A 22,411-nucleotide genomic window follows, 5' to 3' on the forward strand; every position below is an offset into this window, starting at 1 on the left:
AAGGGCTTGGAGAAAGATAGAAGTGAAAGGCCAGTGTCTGGTTCTTAAGGCAATCCAATAACCCAATGATATTCTTACTTAAAGAGGGCCCTGAGCTCCAAGAGCCTCCTGGTGTATCATCCCAGCACTTCAAATGCCTTTACTGACTCCCAGAGAGTGGCCAGCTTGTCACCGAAGCCTGGAAACTACCAACAGACCTGTGAGTCACCTTGGGCTCTTCAGCCTGGCCTCCATTTCTCATGTTTTATGACCAGTCATGGTAGGGACTACTGCCTCTCTGTTCTCCATCATGCTTGGATCACTTCATTGCCGTCAGATGACAGTTTTAGATCGCTAAGAAACTGAGATGAGTCAAACAGTTTTCGCCCATTCCTTAGACTCTATCAAATGTAATGCCCAATAATATGTAGCTGTGCTTGGGAACTCTCCAGTGTTTTTGTGAAGATGAGACTCTTCAGCTGTGCCAAAGGTCCTGCTCCAGACACTTGTGACTCCCTGTGACTGGCACGCAGAAGAAAGGGGTTGAGGTAGAAGTGTGGTTGAAGGGTAGAGCTCCAGCCTTGAGTGAAAACGAGAACTCAAGCCTCGAGTTCAAACTCAAGCCTCGAGTTCTAGTATCAGCAGAAAGAAAGAGGGAGGAAGGGAAGGAGAGAAAGAGGAAGAAAGAGAAGAGAGAAGGAAAGGAAGAGAAAAGGGAAGAAAGAGAAAGAGAAAAAGAGAAAGAAGAAAAGAGAGAAAAAGAGGTGAAAGGAGGTGCCCAGTCCCTTCTGGAAGGTTCCTGGCTCACTCAAGCCCACAGGTCTGCTGTTATGACCCTTTTCCAGTGACCTTCCCATTGCCCAGACTCCAGCCGAAGGTGGCCTGTCTCCAGTACCTCTGCAGATGACATATCTTTATCACATCTTTTGTTAGATTTTCCTTTGGAAGACAAAACCTGAGTCCTTACCTTCATGTCAGAAGAGCACTGCAGGTCTGGGTGTATGTCCTAAGTCTTCACTCTTTGCTGGTGCCCCACAGAAAGGGCTCAGTGAGCTTGAGTAGGGATGAGGTTACAATCTATTAAAGTTCACCTGGCCCCACCAGGGGGAATGCATTGTATGGGAGGAAGCAAGAGGCTGAAGGCCTTCTTGTTCCCTGTTCCCTGGCCCATGTTAACATCCCATAATCCTGTGTCTGGCTAAGTGTGTCCCATAACTTGAAAAGCAAAAATCTCCACATGACTGACGAGTGTTTGAATTGATTGGCAAGCAAAAAATTGTAATATCCCACTGGATGAGCCAACCAAGATGCTCTCCAGGGGACAGTGTTGGATAGGGACAGCACAGGATTCTATTCAGCCACAATTCTCACTCAAGGAGACAGAGCTATGATAGCTGGTCAGAAATACCACTGCCCCCACCATCCCTGGGCTGCCTGTCTCTAGTCCAGCCCCTGGATTATTAGCTCATCTTTCTCATTCCACCTGCAGTGTAATGGATCCCGTTTGGCCTTGTTGGAATGAAGGCCTTGGAGACCCCAAGAGCAATTTCACGCTCACATAACTGCTTTCAGTCACAGAGAAACCTGAGTCAGGAGTCAATCCGCTAATCTGAAAAGGCCTTGTCCAGAGGCCTTTTGGGCTTGAGGCTGTGCAAAGTGACTCTTGAAATTCCCTACCCCTCCCCCCACTCAGTGGGATAAACTGGGGAATGTCCCCTTTTCCAGTTTTCTGGAGCAATGTGGTCACCATAGGCATCTTTTATTGGAACAGAGTAGATCCTTACAAAAGACCAGAGTTGGACTGAAATTCTGAGGACATCTAACAATAATGAAATAATAATAGTACTTGACCTTCATAGAGCTCTTAGTACATGACAGACCTTCTTCTAAGTCTTTAGATGTATTAACTCATTCAATCCCTTACAACTCCTTCAAGGCAGAACTGAGGACTAATTTCATTTAATAGAAGGGGAAATGCTAGCAGGAGTATGCAGAAAGTGAGCGGCAGAGCCAGAATGTGGACCAAAGCAGAACAGCCCTTGTCATGATGAGTGCAACTTCTCCTTTTAGGAGATGGGCATCAGGGCCTGGTAGGGAGCAGGGAGACTTGCAGACAGTACATAGAGTAGTAACTTGGTTCATGGTTCACTTCCCTTGTCGAGGAGTAACACCAAATGCTATATCATTCAAGAAGGCTGTTCCCCCAAGATCCCATCAGGGATGAAGAGGTGAATAGTCTATTTCTGCCACACCAGGCACACCCCCTCACTCATTGCTAAGGTTCCATTTTTTTATATAATTGGTCATTTAATTTTGGGGTGTGCTAGTACTAGGGATTGAACTCAGGGCCTGGGCAGTGTCCTTCAATTTTTTGTTCAATGCTCGTGCTCTATCACTTGAGCCATGCCTCTACTTCCAGCTTTTTAGTAGTTAATTGGAAATAAGAGTCTCATGGACTTTCCTGCTCAGGATAACTTTGAACCGGGATCCTCAGCTCTCAGCCTTCTGAATAGTTAGGATTACAGGCATGAACTACCACTGTCCAACAGGTATCCAGAATCCTAAAAAATAGATAGATAGGGGGTACCATTTTGCTTCCTGGTTGTACTTTTTTTGGCAATAAGCTTTATCCTCAAAAAAATATACTAGGAAAGGTTAAAGGGGGTATGGATCAAATAGCAGAGTGTTTGTCTAACAAGCATGAAGTCTAATGCTGTTATAAACAAACACAACACCTACCAGGAATGATGAGCAATTGAGAGGAACCTAGCCAATTGCAATATTAGAGACCTCTGTTTTGTTTATTTAATTTGTTTTTTATATATATTTTATTGTAAAAATGCTGTACAGAGGGGTTACAGTTACATGAATAGGGTAATGAGTACATTTCCTATCGAGCATTGTTACCTCCTCCTTTGTTTTTCTCCTACCATCCCTTTCCTCCACCCCTCCCCAACTCCTCCCTCCACACCCAAAATTGTAAAGTTCGTTTTCAATATAGTGTCTTGTACAATGTTTTTTTTAAAGAAGAAATGATAAAGCCATCAGTTGGTAGCTCATGCCTATAATTCTAGCTACTCAGGAAGCTGAGATTTGAGGATCATAGTTCAAAACCAGCTTGGGAGGCAAATCTCCAAGACTCTTATCTCCAGTTTACTATCAAAAAGCTGTAGTGGAGGCATGACTCAAATGGTAGAACACTTTTCTTTTTTTTTGAGGGGGGGCGGGGGATCCAGTCGTGGGTCCTGAACTCTGGGCCTGGGCGCTGTCCCTCAGCTCTTCAGCTCAAGGCTAGTGCTCTACCACTTGAGCCACAGCGCTACTTCTGGCTTTTTTCTTTTTGCTTATATGGTGCTGAGGAATCGAACCCAGGGCCTCATGCATGCAAGGCAAGCACTCTACCATTGAGCCACTTTCCCAGCCCCCTAAGAACACTTTTCTTAAGTGGAAAAAACTAAAGGAAAGTACAAAGCCCTGAGTTCAAGACCCAGGAGCAACACACACACACACACACACACACACACACACACACACACACACACACGCTGATAAGACAAGGATAAAAATGGATGTGTTTTAAATATTCATATTTAACCATTTATCGCTTTATACTCATAGACATAAAATGCTTTCAGTGTAATTGTGTTATTTGGGGCTTGCTATAGGATTTACAAAGTGGTTAATTGTTGGTCAGTGCCTGTGGCCTGACATGGGAATGGACACAGAGCTGGTGGTCAGTAGAACTCAAGTAGCCTCTCCTCCCATCCCTGATTTTCCTGTGCACACGCAGAGGACTCATTTGGAGATGATGTTAAGTCTCTTCGAGGACCAAGCCCTCCCCTCCCCAAGAGAGCTTCTGCCAGGCTCCAAGAGGAATGACGGAAGCTCTCTCACCTCTCCAGAGTCTCAACACAGTGACCACAGCTCCCTAAGCCTGAAAGGAGAAAGGAAGAGCCAGTTGACTGGGAAGAAAATGCCCCTTGCCTGTCTCCTGCAGGACAATGCTGAAGGGGGGCATGGATCCCACCCCACCTCACCTCATGGCAGCCATGCCACCTGGCCCTGACAACCATGCTGCCACCCTTGTCCTAGGGGCTTCTGGACCAACCAGCAAGAGGCTGTGTGCTGGCAGGAGTCAGGGCAGGGGCTCCCTAGACATGCCAGCAGGATACTCCCATGAACCTTCACCTGGCTCCCGGCTAAATCGAGCCCTAACCAACTCCAAGAACCCAAGTCCGAAAGGCACTTTCTCAGGTGGAGAAACCAAGGCCAGCTGGAGCCAGGGATGCTGGGTAAGCAGCAGAGGGGCCATGTGGAGGAGATGGTTCCTAAAAAAAATCTAAAGAACTCCCTGAGACCAACGAGGGTGGGGAAGTGGGAGCCCCAAGTCCTGGTTCTGGCTGGGCCCTGGACACCCCGCAGAGCAGCCTGACTCAGACACCTCAGATTAGAAACAGACCCCATCCACTCCGGCTGGGTTTGGAGTACAATCCTTCTGCACTCTCCTTGCAAGGAGCTACAAGGAGCTGTACCACACATCTCAACCCTTCATGGCATCTGCAGCCTTTCTACCAACTGACACCCTCCCCGCCTGACCTCCTGCTGGCCTGTCCTCACTCAGCAGACTGGCCTCATTCTGAAATGCTAACTTTCCCTGTGATCCTGTGATCCCCATATTAAGTGGCATCTCCATGTGACTGCATTAATTCCCTTCGGTTTCATACCGCAGGACTGTCCCGGAGGCACGCCCCGTCTGCCTCTCATTTCTGGGAATTTTCCAAGGGCCCTACCCTACCTCTCCTTCCCTGAGACCACTCTCTAGTCCTGTTTCTGTGCCCAGGGCAATTCTCTCTCATAGGACACGTTCGCCTCACCTCATGCAGTCTCTAGGAGGTCAGAATGTGTATTTCCCCAGGTCCTTTCAAGCAAAAGAGAGTTCTGGATAAACATACACTTAGCAGACATCCACAAAGGAGCCTCAAACTAACCAAGCTCCTTGACATAGAAGGAAAGAGTCCTTGGGGCTGGGAAGGTGGCTCAGTGGTAGAGCTCTTACCTTGCATGCATGAGGCCCTGGGTTCGATTCCTCAGCACCACATAAGCAAAAAGGAAAAAGCCGGAAGTGGCACTGTGGCTCAAGTGGTAGAGTGCTAGCCTTGAGCTGAAGAGCTGAGGGACAGCGCCCAGGCCCAGAGTTCAGGCCCCACGACCGGACCCAAAAACAAAAAAAGAAGAAGAAGAAGGAAAGAGTCCTTTACCAGCAAACCACCCTCTCACCCCCTGGGGGTTGTATCCAAAAGAGCGAAGAGTGTCTTTGTGCTTTGCTGTGGTGTCAGTATTGGAGTGGATGGAGGGTGGGTAGCTGTGGAGGAGTTCAAGCAGAGAGATCTAAAAACAAAACCCTTTTGAAAGAGAGCCTGTGGATATTGTAAATTGGTAAGATGGTTACACTGGAGCAGAAAAAAAGTCATCTGAAGCCAAGGCCTGTCTCCCTCCACTAGCCTAGTGTTCTCCAGGATGTGAGCTGGGTTCCCCACATCAGACTCGGGGTGCTCTGAAGACCAGGGACAGGGACTCATCACCCCTGGGTGTGATGCCCAGGGATGACTGACCTGTGATGGAAACTGAGGCCTACGTGGACATGACTTGTCCCTGGGAGCCCTCACTCCTGCTAGCCAGCTGAAGGCAGGATCCTGGGGATGAGACCCCGTGCCCGAAACCTCTGCCTCTAGCATGGCTCCTTCCTTGGGGTCAGCTGTCCTCTCTCTGGCACCAACATCTAAATTCCCAGCAACCTAGCCACATGCAGCTGGTGGTAAAGATCAGGCTGAAACCTCATCCCTGACTATTGGCCTGGCCCTGGAGCCCTGGGCCAGTGCAGGGCACCACAGACAGGGCCTCGCCGAGGGGTGACCGGGCAGGGAGCTGCTGGAGCTTAAGGCCTCTGGAAGCTTTGCCACCAGAGGCAACTCCTCTGCCTAAGAAATCTTAGCACAGGGCCCCTCCTGTGAGGACTAGGGAGGAGATAGCATCTACCCTCAGGAGACCCTCTCCTCTGATGGGAAGTGGAGACACAGCCCCCGTTCCGTGGGTAATGATGGATGCACAGCCCAGTCAGACAGCTGCTGGCTGACTGGGGAGACACGGTCCCCTCCCCCGCCCCACTATCAGGTCACCAGGGAACAGTATCCATTTTATTGCTGTGGCGGCTCTGACAGCCACTCAATGACAAGCAGAGATGGAAAGCAGCCTGTGTGAGGCATCTCCAGTGGGTTACTATGCAGGGCACTTGGAATTACCATCTCATGAAATTATCTGCTTTAGTGGTGCTGTTTCAACGGAGGCTTGTGGGACCATACTTGTACTTATCACAAACTCTGCCTAGCTGATTCGTCTTCAGATTGGTTCCCTGCAACCTTTGGTTATCCAAGGCAAAGCAACTAGGCTTCTTGTCATTGAAATTATCTTATGCATGAAAGGTAATCACACAAGGGCATTTACTTGTTAATTTACTCCCTCTCACTTTAAGCTCATGATTGAAAGGGGCCTGGCTTGTTCAGTGAGTTCAAAATCATACTTGGTGTTCATTTGTTCAATGACTAGGGTGTGAGAGGATCTACAAATAAAGCATGCCTGAGTCTAATCTGGAGGTAGGGGAGGAGGGAGAAGAGCAGTGGTTCTGCTACTGACACTTGGTTTTATGTCTGGAGACTTGATGGTGACCAGGACGTCCAGAAGGCAGGGGTGAAGATGCAGATTATGGCTCTGTTGATGGGAGTGTAGGAAACTGGAAAGATGAGTACTCCCTGGGAACTACACAGTCAAATGGAAGCAAGGTTGTTAGACATGTTGTTGGTCCTAGCCTAAAAGTTAAGAATGAGGATTCAGGATGCATAGAGTAATCCTTTCTTGCCTCAGCCTTGAGGATAGCATTACCAAGTGCCATCTTCTCCTAACTCCTGAATGGGGATGAGAATTGGTTAACAATTATTCAGTTGCTCAATGGAGCCATGATGGATAGTCAGTTCACATCTTCATTGACTGTAACTCAGAAAGAATGATCAATCAAACCACCCAATCACAATTTGAGACTCCAAAGCATAGGAACTCTATCAAATACTAAAGTGTTTGGTGCTGGGAAGGTGGCTCAGTGGTAGAGCGCTTGCCTTACATGCATGAGGCCCTGGGTTCAATTCCTCAGCACCACATAAGCAGAAAAATCCAGAAGTGGTGCTATGGCTCAAGTGGTAGAGTGCTAGCCTTGAGCTGAAGAGCTGAGGGACAGCATCCAGGCCCAGAGTTCAGGCCCCATGACTGGCAAAAACAAAAACCTTAAAATATTCTCAGACACAATTTTTTTTGTCTCCCAAAAAACTATGTAAAAATATGTCCATTTTAGGGGCTGGGAAGGTGGCTCAGTGATAAAGTGTTTGCCTTGTATGCATGAGGCCCTGGGTTCGATTCTTCAGCACCACATTAACAGAAAAAGCCAGAAGTGGTGCTGTGGTTCAAGTGGTAGAACACTAGCCTTGAGCTGAAGAGCTGAGGAACAGTGCCCAGGCCCAGAGTTCATGCCCCACGACCACAAAAAAAAAAAAAAAGAAAGAAAAACAAAATATATATGTCCATTTTAGGTTCATTTCATGTCTCACTCATGGCTCTTTGAGTGTCTTTTCCAAAGATTAAAGCTAAATTCTGGAATGTGTGTGCTCTAGCAGAGTCCAGCAAATGATGGTGAGGTCAGGCATGCCTAAAGACTCCCACCAGGTCGGTAACTAGGTGCTCTGGTCAAATGGAAGTGCCACACTGGATTCCTACCCAAACTTTGTTCCTAGGAAACCTGAAACAGTAGAGGGGAAGCAAATCTAGGGGACAGAGTGAATTCTGACTGATGGAATGTCCGAGCTGGGAATATAACCGGCAGACACGCTCCTCTTCACCTCCCTCTCAACATTTGGTCTTCTGTTTTGATACAAAAAGATCCAGAACTATTTGCCTTTAGCCCTGCTCAGTTCCCTATAGACATTCTTCTCAGAGAGCCAGAAAAGATACGAGAAGAAAGATGGAACAGGGAGGAAGGAAGAAGGGGAGAAGGAGCTAAGAAAAAAAAACCCAAAACCAAGCAAACAGGAAATAGAAAAAGAGGATTCTACCCCTAGAAGAATACCCTTAACACCAGTCCCGGGGAAAGGTGTCAAGCCCTCTGGTTTGTTTAGCTCTATGATGCCGTTTGGTGCTGTTGGCTCAGCCTGCATTAAGTGATTTCAGGCACCCACACTGGAGCATCTCCCCCTTAAGTCCCTACCTCCCGTTTCCTAAACCTCCATGCCTCCCTCATCTCTGCAGTTTATTCTGGAAAAGGCCCTGGTCTTAGAGCATGTCCCCAGGGACCACCTGTCAGCCTAGTTCATTAGATGCTTGCTCCTGGGAGATTGACGGGAGCCGGCTGGATCTCATTAATGCCCGTGGCGGAAAAGGGCTTTGCTGCCTGGTGACTGATTTGTGCCCCTAGAGGAGCTCGATCAGGAACCACTTGACAGTCTGCCAGCATGGTGGCATCACAGAACCAAGAACCTGAAGACCTGAGGTCCATTCTTGGTTCAGTCTTGGATCCCTCTCGGTAGAGTTTCTCTCGTGCTGGAGGAAGTTCTTCAAGACCCTCAGCCCCATTTCTCCTCATTGTGGGCCTGGGATCTGATCCATGTGAGAGGGGCGGAGGCCCTGGGCCTGGCGTTCTTTCTTAGAGCTACCTTGTCTGATGGCCTTTGCTCTGTCCCCTCTGGTAGATCCATGATGATAGGATCAAGGCTTTCATTGGCTTCTCGGGGAGTGGGTCTCCTTGGGTGCCTCTTTCAGCTTAATTGACTAAGTCGTGTGGATGAAAAGCTATCATCTCTGCATGGCAGGAGGAGGGGGGTTGCAGCTGGACAATTGAGAGTAAGGGGTCAGCCTGAACTACAAAAAGAACTGGAGGTATGGCTTCACGGTAGGAGGAATGACTAGCAAGCTCAAGGCCCTGCCTGAGTTCAAATCCTAGCACCACCGACAAAACGTCACAAGTCTAGGTAGCATGAGAATTGAAAGGAAGAGGAATTTTCATGTCCTGTCTAGCTTTCTGAGGTTGGTTTAAACCAGACACAAGCTAAGTAGAATTGAGAATGTCAGGGAACTTGGTATATGGTGCCTTGGGTGGTGAACAATATCATTTTCTGTTACAGGGGTGACACTGAGCATTCTCTACATAGGATTCACAATTATGCAGACCTGAGCCCAAGTCTTGGTTGTCACATTTCCAGATCAGATGACTTAAGCTCATTGAGGTATCCTCCTTTGTGGAAAGGGCTAATAATGTTATCAGTTGATGGCTGACTTTTGAGCCAGACAGACTTTTTATTACCACTCTGTTACCTAGCTGGTGAGCCTGGAGTGGGTAAGAGCAGAGGAAGAATGAGATCAGATCTTATGGAAGAAGCAAAGGGACAATGGTCATATCAGACCACAAGGACATGGTAAGGACCTTGATTTTCACTCTGAGTGATTTGAAAAGCCATTGCAATGTTCTGAATAGAGAGATCACAAGATCTGACTCAAGCCGCTAAAGGAATAGTCACTTTGGCCACTGGGCTGAAGACATAGACTGGAAGGAAGTAAAGGTCAAAGGAGGAGAAACAGACATGGCTGGTAGTAATCTCATGAGCAAGTGAGATCTGGGACTGTGAAATAATGGTGAAGATGGTGACCAGGCCAGGTTCTAGAGATATGTGCAGGTGGTGTCACAGAATCGTGACACCACTTATTGTCATATAACTGAGCAATTGTCTTTTCCACTTGACAGAGAGTCTCTGGGGCAGGGATCACATTTATTGTACTTGTGGATAAATTTCCTTCTCGGAGCCTAGTTCAACATCATAATGGAAGGAGAAAGATACCTGGGCATCTTCTGGGAGAGCTGTGTCTACTGTCCTGCCAGGCAGCTCTCTGATGCACAGAACATATAAGCCAGCTGGAGTTGAGTCTAGATCAGGGCTGCAGCCTTGGACAAAGGAGACTGGGAGACTGGTGGAAACATGGAGATGGAGGCTGTGAGGAAGGGGATATGAAGAGAAAGACCTGCTCAGCCAGTGGCTTGAAGAATCACAGAACCAAAGATGGGAAAGTAACAAGGCGATGCCAACTGGGGCCCAGAGAGGAGGAAAATGGGACCTGGGCTCTTCCACACGTAGTCTTATGACTAATGTCAGTGCAGATGCTTCTGTGATGTGAGCTGGAGGGTTGGTGGGGATGGACTTCACACCAGAAACCTTCGAGTGATGCTTAGCCAGGGCAACAATGTTTGAAGGTCTACAGTTTGCTTCTTGTCCCTTTTGTAGTCTGATCATTCTGTCTTGAGCCAGGAAGAAGTGGATAGAAAAGGGTAGAGATGCTGGGTGCAGGGGTGTGGGGGTGAGAGATCAAAGGTGATGAAGGTTGGTGTGAGAGAGATGTGTGGTGGAGGTGCAGAAAGAACCAGAGAGCTCACCCCTGCTCAGGAAGCTGAGCTCTAAGATCACGGTTCAAAGCCAGGCTGGCAGAAAAACTATGTGAGACTCTTAATCAACAACAACAACAACAACAAAGCTAGAAGCAAAGGTTTGGCTCAAGTGGAAGAGCACTAGCCTTGAGCAGAAAAAACTAAGGATCAGTGTCTAGACCATTAGTTCAAATTCTATTACCAGCACATACATTCGCATATGTGCAAACACACACACACATCCATATACACGTATACATAGAAAGGGTTAAGTTCTTTCTGAAAGCCTTGCTCCAATGTCTGATAGAGAGAGAGCATGCTGGCCATGCTGGGCTTTCATTCTAGCCAACATCCCTAACAGGGACTTTATTCTTGTCCTTCCAACTAAAGCTGCCCCCCACCCTCGCCCCTGCATACCATCTTTGAGCCCTATTTGAGGGTCAGTTAATCTCCCTGAACTGGATCTCTTTCTTCCTGTCAGGCACCATTGTTCAAAGCTTGTTGAAGGCCCATCTCTGCCAGAAACCTCGCCTAGTTAATTCCTCTTGATTCAATTCCCCTTCACCTCCCTTCTTCCCTTCTCTAGCTCCTGCCATTCTTGTATACACACACCACATGCTGAAGTTGGCCAAGGACCAAGCTATGTGTTTGGCCACCCTGCTCCCCCCACCCCCAACACACACACTCATTTACAATCTCTGTGTGTTTCCCAAGGAGAGGATGAAGCCTCCTTCTCCCTTCACTATTCCTGAGCATCTTGGCCAGGGTGCTGCCCAGGAATTACTCAGCCCCAGGGGGGTTGCCAGGAGATAAGATCCTTAAGGGCAGAGACTGGAGCGAACTAAGCAAATCATATGTTTACCAAATGAGGTGAGAGGCCTCGAGATAGCTAGACAGGGCGGTAAGAGCTGGCTCTGGACTCCAGGTGCTAGGCTAAGCTCCTTGCCCAAAAAAGCTAATCACAGAACTTGAGAGAGACCGTCCCTGCTGATCGACCTACAGGCAGCTGCCCTTGACTGCTTGGGAGAAGATTTAGCACCTCTTACTCTAGCAATGAATGAGCTGCCCAGGCTGCTAGTTACGTTGTCAGCTTTCCTGCCAGGATACTCTGATCAAGAGAAGAACCTAAAACTATCAGGAATGAGGAAGGCAAGTCCTAAGGCAGGGAGTTGGGGAGACCGTGGACTCTCTCTAGAACTTGGAAAAACCAAACTTCTGTCCCAAGAGCCACTCAAGAAGGCAAGAGGGTAGAGACTCAGGGCCAGTAATAGACAACAATTTGTTTGTTTGCAGTCTATTTTTAATATTCCATCAACATGCTTTGCTTGTAACTAAGGCCTGGCTGGGCTGCCAGGCAGGCTCATTCCAGTTGCCCCCGAGAATTCCACAAAAGTTATCCTATCCAAGGCAGAAGCTCACTGTGACAGGCCCAACGTAGGCTGTGCTTGTGACCATTTATGGTGGGACTACCAAAAGGGTGAAAGGTGGGCTGAGGGGAAGGGGTGGTCAAGGCTTAAGTGATAGAGCGTCTGCCTAGCAACCATGAAGCCCTGAACTCAAACCCAAGTACAATGAAGAAGAAGAAAAAGGAGAGGATCAGGAGGAGACAAGAGATGGAGTTGGGTTTTTCCAAAGAGATGAAGAGAGATGACCCAGGGAGGAGAAAGCCATCAGAACAGCTGGTAATATCCCCCATCTTCTGTCCACCCACGGCAAAGTTAGTACCTCCAATGCCAGGGTTCAGGGAGTGAGGCATGGAGCAGGTGCCACCTCCAGGAAGGAGCTGTCATAGGAACTCAAATTCTCATTGTCCAGTGTCCCTTGGCTATACAAAAGCCGTCTCTGTCCCTTCCTTCCTCACAAGGGATGTTGGAAAAGCCAGCAGATGGTATCTGGAAGGTTCTTACTGCTTGGTGGGAAATAGTTTCTGGGTCCAAGAAGTGTAATGTCATCAGAGCATTTAGGCTGCAAGCTTGGCCCCTGCCCCCGTAGTGGTGGTGGGGGGAGGGTAAGGTGAGGACACTTAATTTCAATTGCCAGGGTGTCAAATTCCTAATCCCAAATACAATTGGAGTTTTTGGAAGAACACAATGAACTACAAGATCTCCCCTTCCAGAAAACAAAAACAAAAACCTTGAGCTTCCTACCACAGCGGAGAGGGAAAGTCTGGGTTCTACATTGGTAGGGAAGGGAACACAATAGACGTGTTTATTCCAGAAGAAGTACGGGATAGTTACTCTCCCAGTGACATAGGTAGGTGAGATACCAACCATTCAGTAAAGATTTATTGAGCAACTTTTGAGTGTCAGTTATGGTACAAGGTGCTGGGGTCCTTGTGTTCACCAAGTTTTCTAATGTACATTTTCACAGATGTGTCAGGTGAAGAAAATGACTGGGATGAAGGGAACAGGTGGTGATGATGGGGGACAATCAGGACACAACTGTTATATATAGAATGACATCAACCAAGACTCTGGGGAGGAGGGACAATAAGTGGGAGCTTCCTGGACAAGTTGGCAGGATGGGGAAGGTCTACTTGACTTGAAGAAGATAGAGGAAGAGGCAGAGAGAATGGCATCTACAGATGCTTGGCGTAGAAGAGACTGGGTTGTTCCTGAGGAAATTAAAAAGTGCATCACATCTGAATTGACTCCCTGAAGCCCCTCCCCAGAAATACCCTAAGCAAGGTGGGCATTGGTTGCTCAGCCTGTAATCCTAGCTACTCGGGAGGCTGAAATTTGAGGAGCATGGTTCAAAGCCAGCCCCGGCTAGAAAGACTCTGAGACTCTTATTTCCAATTAACTTGCAAAATGCCCTAAGTGGAGCAGTGGCTCAAATGATAGAGTACCAGAACCTAAGGACTAAATACAATGCTTAGAAAACCCTCAAGTTCCTCACTCATTAGCCAGAATATCAATCTTGCCCCAGCCAGTACTCCTGAAGCCTCTGCCACTCCTGGCCTCTAGTAAGGTAGGCGGGGCAGCTGCTCCCTGTTTGTGAGAGTGTAAGTATACATATTACTGCTCCCTACTAAGGTCTCCACCTGATCCACCTCTAAACACCTTCTGCAGGGCGGCAAAGTGACCCACAGATTAAATCTGGTCCAAAGACTGTTTTTTATAAAGTTTTATTCAAAACAACTATGCTCATTCATTTGCATATCATCTTTGGCTGCTTGTGTATTATAACAGCAGAACTGAGTTGCGGTTTGCAGAAAATATTCACTCTCTGGCCCTTCATAAGAGAAGTGTGTAGAACACTGAGCTAGATTAATGGTATGCTTTAAATTCTTGTATATGCCCCCAACAAAACCCTGAAACCTATCCCTAGAAACTCCATCTCCATCCTTATAAATTTTCAACTTTGAGACAAATAGACAAGGAACAAGAAGACTCTCCTTCTATAGTGTGTTTGGTGTGTGTGTGTGTGTGTGTGTGTGTGCGTGTGTGTGTGTGTGTGTGTGTGTGGCACTGGGGTTTGAACTTCGGGCCTCACACTTGCTAGGCAGGTACTATAGTACTGGAGCCACACTTCCAGTTCTTACTGCTCTAGTTATTTTGAGATAAGCTCTTGCTTTTTGCCCAGGACAACCTAGAGTATGATCCTCTTACATTTCCCACCATAGCTAGGATAACAAACATGTAGCACCATGCCCAGATTCTTTTGTTGATATGAGGTCTTGTGATTTTTTTTTTGTCTTGGGCTGGCCTAGAACTATAATCCTCCTGATCTCTACTTTCCGAGTTGCTAGGATTACAGACATGAACCATAGATACCCAGTTTTCTCTGGAGATTTTTAAGAAGAGCTGTCAGCTGGGCATGGGCATGAAGGAAGGGTATCTTACAGATGTAGGCCTAACTCCTAGCCCTCTCAGTGAGCTGATACCAGATGACAGAGGGGTAATTCTGACGGTCTGACAAAAGATTATGATCATGGGGCAGCTGGGAAAGAAGGGTCAGGTGGGAAGAAGAGCTAGAGTATATTAGGGAGGCCAGGGCTTCTGGGAGCCAGGAAATGGGCTCTAAGCTGTCCTGTGACTTGGGAAGCAGACAGGCCTGTCAAATGATGCCATTTTCTGATGGTTGCTCTAATCCTACAGGGTTGGCCCACTCCACAAGGACAGCTGAACTCAATCAAGTGGCACAGACCAGGAGAGGAGGGGGACAGAAAGAGAAATGGGAGGGAGAAATCCCCTACAGAGTGTTACAGGGGTCCATCTTCATCACCTCCTTCTCCTGTGATGGTTACACATACCTGACTGGAAGAAGGAGGATGTTTGAGTAGACAGGGATCAAGGTTGGAAAGTTCTTCCCAGGCCCATCCTTTCTGGGTGTCTCAGCTCACAGAACCCAACCCTCAAGGCCTGGGTTCAAGACCCAACTTTACCACTTGCTGTATGACTTTGGTCACATAATTTAACTTCTCTCCACTTCTGTTGGTATCTGTATAAAATGGAGGGGTTCTATAAATTGATAGTTAAGTGATATATAAAGGAGTGGCCGGTAGATGGTTAAGTTCCATGTACAGAGGGCCCCTAAATTCATTGAAGCTATTAAATCCCTTCCCTTAATTTACATGCACCTGTTCTTTCCCAGTCTCAGATTAAGGCTGGTGGTATAGCCCGTGTGTGTGTGTGTGTGTGTGTGTGTGTGTGTGTGTGTGTGTGTGTGTGTGTGTGTGTGTGTATTTACCTAGTGTGTGTGTAGAGCTGAGTTTGATGCCTGGCATTGAAAAAATAATACAATAGGTAGTGAACACAAGCAGCAGGAATTTCTTCTGGTTTCTAACAATATGGTGGGTCTTGATGGCTCAGTGTTTGGGTCTCCTTGGCTCTTAGCTATCTAGGACTCTTCTTGGAGGCCTGGAAGATTATTCCACCAAAGTCCTGGTCTTGACCCTGACAGAGGCAAGAGGACCTGGGATCTCTAGTTGGAGGAGTCATGAATGTCCAAGACTCAGGGTGGTGCAGGTCCCATCAGAGGCCACAGAATAGGGAAGACACTTTCAGACATGAAGGTGCCATCTTGAACACAATGACCTGACTATTGCCTTCACCATTGCCTCCTGCTAGGGAAGAATCTGCCCTGAGTGGCTAGTGGCAGCTTATTTTGCCTTCTCCTAGGCTTCAGTCACAAAAGGTCTCTGCCTTTCAACCCACAGTGGACACTTCTCTCCTTCCCTCCCTCCCGATGTTGGAGACAGGCTCTTTCAAATTCCAGGCTCATTCAAAAAGTATTCATTAAGCACCTCATGTGTCCCAGGAAGTATGTTAGGCATTTTCTCCAGGTTAAGACATTTAAGGGGAGATTTTTCTGGTGTGAATGAGACACCAATTATAGGTGCCACTGTCATCCTGTCACCTCCCATCTGTGGCTGTTTTTCAGTTACCGGTCATAACCATTTGGAGGACCTTCTCTCAGTATTCCTGTCTGCCCACCCCTCCGCCCCACCCGAAGATGGCAGGCCATCCCTGTCCCAGCTGCAGTTGGCTATGATTAATGGCCTCTATTAACAGCATGTTGTAAACTGATCAAGTACACAGTGCTCATGAAGATCTCACCTCGGCTAAATCCCATACCAGAGGATAAATACTCTTTAACTCTTGCCACCCCTTGCCTTCACCAGCCTGTGCAACAGGGAATAGCTTACTTAACCAGAAGAATGCAAAATGCTCTGGAAGTTCAAATCAACCTCTCTGGGGAGGGAGGTGGGGGATCCTAGAATATAGTGGAGTTTGGTGGAACCAGGATAGAGGTATAGGTCAGGGAGGTCTCAAAGAAATCCCAGAGCTGCCTCTAGCTACTAGTTACCTAAATTTTTTTTCCTTCCTATGCAGGCCTCAGTTTCCCTACTGTTAAGAGGTTGGCTCAAAAATCCTACTGTGATTGGCTGGCTTGATCATGGTTCAAATCACAAGAATCCCTGCAGAAATCACAGGCCAGGGCTCAGCCCCAACCATCCTTCATTCTCTGAGAAGTCCCCGCAAATAAGATTCTCCCTTCTCAAACATATCTGCTACCCTCATGGGCCCAAGCAGTTGGATTCGTTTCAAGTCAACTATAAACTCTGAGTGCTGTGTGTGTGTGTGTGTGTGTGTGTGTGAGTGAGAGAGAGAGAGAGAGAGAGAGAGAGAGAGAGAGAGAGAATCCTGGGGCTTGAACTCAGGGCCTAGGTGCTATCTCTGAGCTTTTCTTTTTTTGCTCAAAGCTAGTGCTCTACCACTTGAGCTACAACTCTACTTCCAGTTTTGTTTTGTTTTGTTTTGTTTTTTGTAATTTAGTAGAAACGGGAGTCTCACAGACTTTCCTGCCCAGGCTGGCTTCAAACTTCCATCCTCAGGTGGAAGTTTGGATCCTGAGTAGCTGGGATTACAGGCTTGAGCCACCAACTCTTGGAACATAGGGCATATTTTAAACCATGAGTTAGGTGAGCAAAGTGAAGTCCAGACATATGCCATAGTAGAGAGCTGGTAGCAAAGGAGAGATTAGAATCTGCAGCGCTGTGATCTAACTGTCTCTGGTTTGCTCCGCAGTGGGTTGCGTTCTGTCCCTCGACGCCCCGAGAATGCAAGCCGAAGAAAGCCTTTAAAACCCTCAGATCGCTCCAGCTATGAATGCAATCTGAGGTAGGTAATCTCTCCCGTGTGAAATGATTATGTGTAAAAACAGCGGATTAGTGTCTCCGTGCTGCTGAGTATCCAAGGATCAGCAGACTCGGCCTGGCGGGCGCCCCGGGACGCAGCAGCGGTGACCCCAGGGCGCAGCGTCTGGCCTGGGGGCGCAGTGGCCTGTGCTCTGCAGCCACCTTTAGCCTTAGCGGCTTGGATGGGGCACCAGGAAGGCGGGGATGGGGCGGGGAGGACCAGGAGGGCCGCTTCCGCCCCCGGGAAAGACAGAGACCCACCACCACCAGTTCCCTTGGATGCTCACCGCTCAGCTAGGCCTGGGGAGGGCCGCAGCCAGCGGGCGGTGCGGGGTCTGGAGGGCGGGTGCCCCGGGGAGATTTGTCACATTTCCCCACACACACCCCGGGTTAATTACTTTGGGGAGGGAATCTGAGCTGTATCTGTCTCAGGCACAACAAGCCTTGTCGCCTAGTGGGAGAATCTTAATCTTTCTTAGGTGACAGCTGCTGGCTTGGGAGACAAATGTCCTTATTCCGAGGGGCACCACCTGCCCCGCAGGGCGGCAAAGGGCTCCTGCCAGGGCGCGAGGGGCAGCCGGGATTGGACGGCTGGGGTGTTGCGTCACGCGTGGGCGTGGCCGGGGCGGGACTTGGGCCTGAAAGGCAGCCCTGCTTGGCCAGCCCCGCCCCGCGCGGCCCGCGAGCCCTGCACTTGCCCTTTGCGTCTCCTCAGGCAAATATTTAACCTTTCCATTTTTGCACCGGCTTAATGAGTGTCGGTGTCCAGCTCCGAGTTTGACACTTAGTAGGCATCTGATACCTGTTTGTTGGATGTACAAGTCCATCAGCTTGTCTGTCTCCTAGGGGAGTCGTGTTTTCAGACTAGTGTGTGTTTCATCACAGTAATAACAAATCACACGTACTACTACTAGTGAAGTTAAGCAACAGATAAGCATGGTTTCACACACACACACTTTTAAAGCTAAGTTAGAATAGTTTGGAAATTATTTCCATCTAGATGCCACTGGAACTAATGTGGTGGCACAGCCTGTAGTCCCCGCTACTCAGGAGTCAGAGGTAGGAAGATCTCTTTAAGCCAAAGAGTTTGGGACCAGCCTCCACAACATGGCCACACTCCACAGCTTAAAAATTACAAACAAGGGCTGGGGAGGTGGCTCAGTGGTAGAGCGCTTGCATTGCATGCATGAGGCCCTGGGTTCCATTCCTCAGCACCACATAAGCAAAAAGAAAAAAGCCGGAAGTGGCGCTGTGGCTCAAGTGGTAGGGCGCTAGCCTTGAGCTGAAGAGCTGAGGGACAGCGCCCAGGCCCAGAGTTCAGGCCCCAGTACCTACAAAAAAAAAATTACCAACAAATAACCAATAACAAAATGTAACTTGTTTCCTGAGTAGGAGAGGGAAAAGATTAGAGACAGGTATGTAGCCCTTCTGTTTGAAATAGCTTCTGATTTTATCATGAGAGATGATCTTGAACCTATCAAGATGTCCCAAACTTTCCAAGGAACAGGCATGAAACCAAGTTTAGAAGCTGCCTCTCTTCTGGTCTTAGCACACTGAATAGCAACCCAAGGGCAAGCGTGGCATCATCTGAAAAGGTGCTCTAGTTTTTGCCCTCTTCATGCCCAGTTCTTCAGCTGTTTCTTAGACTGTGTTGTCAAAGAGCCTGTCCTGGCTGACATCAGGCCTGGAAATCTGAAACAAAGAGTGAGAGCCTCTGATGCCAAGCTGTGAGACCTGAAAGGGTTAAAGAGCTTGGAATGACAGCTCAAAGTGCCCTCAAAACGCTGGGAGCTGAGCCCAGGTAAGGTCAAGCAGTCCATCCAAGCTGACAGAGGTAAAAACTACTACCCTAACTTTGTTTAAATTAGAGCTGGTTGGACACTACAAGCCTTTGAGATAAAACGGATGCCTGTCTTTGTGGATGGAATGTTTTATTGCTCCCTAATGATAAGAGAGTCAATTATTTCTATGTTTACAAAGTATACCTCATATTAAAGGTTGTAACCAGAAGATTGATTGATACCCTAGTCTCTGCCTTATCTGTAGCCACTCCTCCTTCTGTACTGAACTCACTAAAAACACTTGTTAACAAGCCCATGGGAATCAGTAGGTGAATGAACTTTTGATTCCCCTGGCTCCCCAAAACCTCAGTTCTTCGGCCTGATCTCCCATTATTGTCTTGTCTCCAGTCATGGTGGTCAGCGGCAATAATCCAGCACCACCTCCCCTTCACAGGACACTCCTGTGAAAGCAAACCAGCCACTGTCATAACCCATCTGACCAGAAGGAGCTTGGCCATGAACTTCTGTAATCACACTGGCTTTCTGTGCAGTTTCCTACCTTCCCCCTCCCCCCCCTAAACTGGTTTACAAATACTCTGCACAAACCTATAGTTGGGGCTCAGACCCTTGAGGGGACACCTCTGGGTCTGCCAGCATAAAATAAACCCGAGTTACCCCAGCCTCTCTGAGAGTTTCACTTGGTCATCTTTCCATGACAATATGAATTACACAGCCAACTCCTATTTCCCATAGGTTAACCAGTCAGTCTCTGTTGCTTACAAAAAAAGTACTCTTAACTGTGGGAGTCATGCGGGTGTTTGAACACATCCCTTCTTTAAAACATTCTTTCTTTTTTTTTTTTTTTTTTTGGGTCCGGTCGTGGGGCCTGAACTCTGGGCCTGGGCGCTGTCCCTCAGCTCTTCAGCTCAAGGCTAGCGCTCTACCACTTGAGCCACAGCCTCACTTCCAGCTTTTTTCTTTTTTTTTGCTTATGTGGTGCTGAGGAATCAAACCCAGGGCCTCAGGCATGCAAGGCAAGCACTCTACCACTGAGCCACCTTCCCAGCCCTAAAACATTCTTTCTTGCTATTAAACCGAAAGATTGCTCTGCTCTGGTCTACCTTTCGGGGTCATGCACTACAAATATTATTCTTCTTCCACATGGTGTTTCTTTAGAAGATGAACATGATTATCACTCCCCTTCCTACCCACCCCACCCCATTTCTCTCTGCCCACATAATGAGCTGATACTGTTCCTCAGCATGGGGTTGGAGGTCTTTACTTCACTGGCTACTGTTTCCTAAGTGTACTCCTGTCTGTGTTCTCTGTGGCATGTGTCCCTAAATGGGACAGAGAACCCACTCTGCTGTGGGCTGCTAGTGTAGAATGAACTAGACCCACACATCCTTCATTCTAGATAAAATGAGTTACTGAGCCCTAAGCATTGCTTAATCATCCTGGGGTTAAAAACCTTGTTTGGGAGGATGTAGATTCCGGCCCTGGTAGGGCCTTTCCTTGACTTGTTACATGGTGGTGGATAGCATCACGGTGGGAGTGCATGGGAAAGGGCAAGATGGACATCACTTGATAGGATTGGAAGCCAGAGGACAGAGACCAACTAGACTTGCTCTTTTACTGCAACCCTCTTGTAAGCACTAACCAGGGGCCCAGAAGAACTCCATTAATTCCTTCCAAGAGCAACCTCTCCAATGACCTCCCACTGGGTCCCACTTTCTCTTAACATTAAGAAACGAACTTCCAGGAAGTGAGACCTTGAGGAAGATTGTCAAACAATGTCTAAACCCTAGCACTGGGCTAGAGGTGTGACTCAGAAGTTAGATGCTGGCCTAAATCCTAGCATTCTTTCTGTCTGTCTGTCTACCTAAGTAATGGAGAAATTGGTTGCTTGGCTTACTTAGCATCCCATTAGTCCTGATTTTCCTGGTGTTCCCAATAGAGGCTGGCCAATTATAGCTATTCACTACTGTGGCCATAAATGGTTGATGGTTCAACTTGTAACCTAAACAGAGCCAGTAAGAGTCCTGACATCAGTTACATTCATGCTTATCTACTCTAGTATTACTTTTCTTTAGTGTCCACAAGTCACAATAATATAGTAATTTTTCCAACTGAGTGAAATGATCTTATCTGAGAAAAAAGCTAGTTCATAGAATAAAGCAAAGCCAAGGACAAAACAACAAAACCCTGAGTATACCACTAGATCCATTGGGTACAACTGTGCCTGAAGCTAGATCCACACATGAATTTCCTAGTTATGTAAGCTAATACATTCTCCATATGAAACCATCATTTTGTAAGTCAAAAAGAAGCCAAATATTAACAATTGCATCAAATTCAGCCTAAAAATTAAAGCTAACTCGAATTAGATTTCAAGTTATCATATTTAGAAAGACCTTTAAAATTAAATTCATTATTTTGAGATAATTATGAATTCTTGAGTAATTATAAAATAATACACTTGGTTGAATGGCTTAGTTTTCTTTCTTTCTTTTTTTTTTTTGGGTGGGGGGTCCGGTCGTGGGTGTGAACTCTGGGCCTGGGTGCAGTTCCTCAGCTCTTTAGCTCAAGGCTAGTGCTCTACCACTTGAGCCACCTTCCCAGCCCCTGGCTTACTTTTCTTTGAGATGAGGTTTACTATGTAGTCAGGCTGACCTTGAACTCCTAATCCTCCTACTTCAATTTCAAAAGTGCCAGAATTACAGGCCTACATATTCCCAGCCAATGACATCTAATATAAAACAATAATATATATTAAGAATTTTTTTGTCAGTCCTGGAGCTTGAACTCAGAACCTGGATGCTATCCCTGAGCTCTTTAGCTCAAGGGTAACACTCTACCACTTTGAGCCACAGCACCACTTTCAGTTTTCTTGTGGTTCATTGGAGGTAAGAGTCTCATGGACTTTCCTGACCAGGCTGGCTTTGACCCACGATCCTCAGATTTCAGCTTCCTGAGTAGCTAGGATTATAGGTATGAGCCATCAGCATCTGGCTAAAATGTCAAATCTTATTTAAACAACAACATCAAATCTTTTAAAACAAGCATTCTTGATCTATAGTCTGTGGGGCCCTCATGAATCTCTAAGGCTCTTCAGGGAATCACAAGATCAGACTATTTTCCAGGAAGTACTAAGAAGTTACTTGTCCTTTTCACTCATTCTCCTATAGCATAAGGTAGAGCTTTTCAAAGGTTAGCTGACATGTGATATCATAACTGATTAGACACAGAAGCAGATATGAGAATCTAGCTGTCTCCCACTCATCCAGACATTAAGGGAATTTACTAAAAAAAAAAAAAAGTGTGTGTATGTGTGTGTAAGTGAGAGAGAGGGGGAGTGGGGGGGTGAACTTGGCCTTGAACTCATGCTCTTATTTAGTATATTCTCCCAAGGCTGGCACTTTATCACTTGAGCCACAGCTCTACTTCTGGCTTTTTCCTGGTTAATTGAAGGTAAGAGTCTTATGGATATTCTTGCTC

General features: G+C 47.3%; 1 protein-coding gene across 1 annotated transcript in view; it reads right to left on the bottom strand.

Annotated features, from left to right (window-relative positions):
* Nucleotides 1-22,411, bottom strand: part of Igfn1 (immunoglobulin like and fibronectin type III domain containing 1) — a 76,536-nt gene that overhangs the window by 53,024 nt on the left and 1,101 nt on the right. The gene's annotated exons all lie outside the window — the stretch shown is intronic.

The sequence above is a fragment of the Dipodomys spectabilis genome, unplaced genomic scaffold, assembly GCF_019054845.1.
Source record: "Dipodomys spectabilis isolate Male_0828 unplaced genomic scaffold, ASM1905484v1 ptg000288l, whole genome shotgun sequence".
Taxonomy (NCBI): Eukaryota; Metazoa; Chordata; class Mammalia; order Rodentia; family Heteromyidae; genus Dipodomys; species Dipodomys spectabilis.